Source organism: Chrysochloris asiatica, unplaced genomic scaffold, assembly GCF_000296735.1.
Source record: "Chrysochloris asiatica unplaced genomic scaffold, ChrAsi1.0 scaffold00145, whole genome shotgun sequence".
In the NCBI taxonomy this organism is placed as follows: domain Eukaryota; kingdom Metazoa; phylum Chordata; class Mammalia; order Afrosoricida; family Chrysochloridae; genus Chrysochloris; species Chrysochloris asiatica.
This window is the reverse complement of record NW_006408663.1, coordinates 6333866-6335942: the sequence shown is the minus strand read 5'-3', so window position 1 is coordinate 6335942 and position 2077 is coordinate 6333866. Positions and strand designations below refer to the sequence as shown.

The 2077-nt window shown below is 33.3% G+C and overlaps 1 protein-coding gene across 2 annotated transcripts in view; it reads left to right on the top strand.

Moving 5' to 3' along the window:
* EDIL3 (EGF-like repeats and discoidin I-like domains 3) overlaps positions 1–2077 on the top strand; it is a 637932-nt gene that overhangs the window by 282994 nt on the left and 352861 nt on the right. The gene's annotated exons all lie outside the window — the stretch shown is intronic.

The window sequence follows — 2077 nt, the reverse complement described above, 5'->3', positions numbered from 1 at the left end:
TTCAGATGAGCTTCCAGACCAAGACAGACTAGGAAGAAGGAGTGACGACCTACTTCTGAATATTTAGTCACTGAAATCCATATGAATAGCAGAGAAAGTTTATTAGCTGGGCAAAAATTGGAGTTAGAATTAAATGTTTGGGTTTTTTTCCTTTTGATATTCTATTATATTTATAGAAGTTGACGCTTATTTTGATTTTTGAAAAATATCTGGTAGCACAAAAAAAGCCAACCCAAAAACTGGTAGCTCAAAAAAAAACAATGCTCTACTATGACGTTTTACATCTATTTATTGTCAAAGCCTAAAGATAAGTGATAATTCTCATAGCTCCACCACATTAATACAGTTAGTGCTATGAATGGAAGAGAGAAGACACTCTGACTGGGAAGCCTCTAATTTGATCATTTGAAAAGTGATATTTGAGCTGAGACCTGGAAAATATATAGTAATTACCTAAACAAAAGGAAAATAAAAAAGGAGTGCAGTAGAGACAAGACTTTTATCAAGAGACGGAGTATATGCAGAAGTATAGAAACAGAACTCCTTTGTTTTCAGTAAACTTAGTATTTCTCTTTGTTGTGTGTTGTTGAGTCAATCTACTCATAATGATCCCATATGACAGATTAGAATTGCTTCAGATAGTTTTCTAGGCTGTAATCTTCGTGAGAACAGATTGCCAATGTTTCCTCTCATGGGTGAGTAAAGATTGCTTTTTCATCATCATTTGGTAGAGTTGTGAGAATGAACACATATCTTTAGGCTCTGACAGTGAATAGTCATAAAATGTCATAGTGGAGCCATGACGGATCCACTATACAAAGTAGTAACACATTAGTAGTAATGCATTGAAAACCCATCTTGTATGTTTTCTTTTTTGTGCTACCACAAGGATTTTTTCAAAAAGCAAAATAAGTTTTATCTTCTATCAATATAATAAGAATTCAAAGAGAAACAAAGAAAAGTAATCAGTTAATTCTAACCCTAATTTTTATCTAGGTAATAAATATTTGTTCTTTTTTGGAAATTCTGAATGGAGCATTTGAGGAATTACTTTTTTTTCCCCAAACATTGCCTAGCATAAATTTTAGATTATTCTATTTTGCTTCAAATGCATAAAATAGGAATTGACTAAGAATCCCAATTGCTAGAAAGGATAGTTTACTCTGGCTGACACCTTTTGTGAGCAGAAGATATTAAGGAAATTGACTAGGTGTTAATGAAATGATCATATTCAATATTAATTTGTAATACTAAATTTAAAGTTCAAAAAAACTATAAAAAATAATCTCTCTGCCATCAAGTCGATTCCAGGTCATAGCAACCCTATGTAGGGTTTCTAGGACTGAAATCTTTAAGGGAGCAGATAGGCCTTATCTTTCTCCCATTGAGTTGCTGGTGGGTATGAACTTCCTACCTTGTAGTTAGAAGTCCAGTGCTTATCCTATAGTGCCATTAGTAATCCCTAACATTAAATACAAGGTAACATTATTTAAAATCTGCCTATACATATATGGTGGTGGTGGTGTGCTGTGGAGTCGGTTCCAACTCTTAGTGACTCTGTACAGGGTTTCTGAGGCTGTAAATCTTTACGGGAGCAGAAAGCCTCATCTTTCTCCCATGGAACAATTGGTAGTTTCGAACTGCTGACCTTGTGGTTAGTAGCCTGACTCATAACCACTATGCTACCAGAGCTCCTTATATAGACATATATATTGTATCAGATTATAAATGCTTTATTATATAAATGATTTTAACTTAATTTTTCACATTCTTTTTTAAAGATTTGACAATAGGCTACAAAATAAAAAACAAAAAACAGGATACTGTGCAACAGTTTCAATGGCCCTCAAAGAAAGAAACTATTCCATTATTAGCTCAAGGTTAAGTCTTTGCAACAATAAACACACAAAAAATTGATTCCATGACAAAATTGAATTGGGTTTTCTGTGTCTGATATAGAAATTCCGTCTTGAATCAGTTGCCTATGTGTTGCAGTTTTCACATATCACACTTTGAAAGTTCTGCTCCTGTACCTTGAAGTAATGTAGTGAAAAAGAAACAGGAAAAAAAAAAAAAA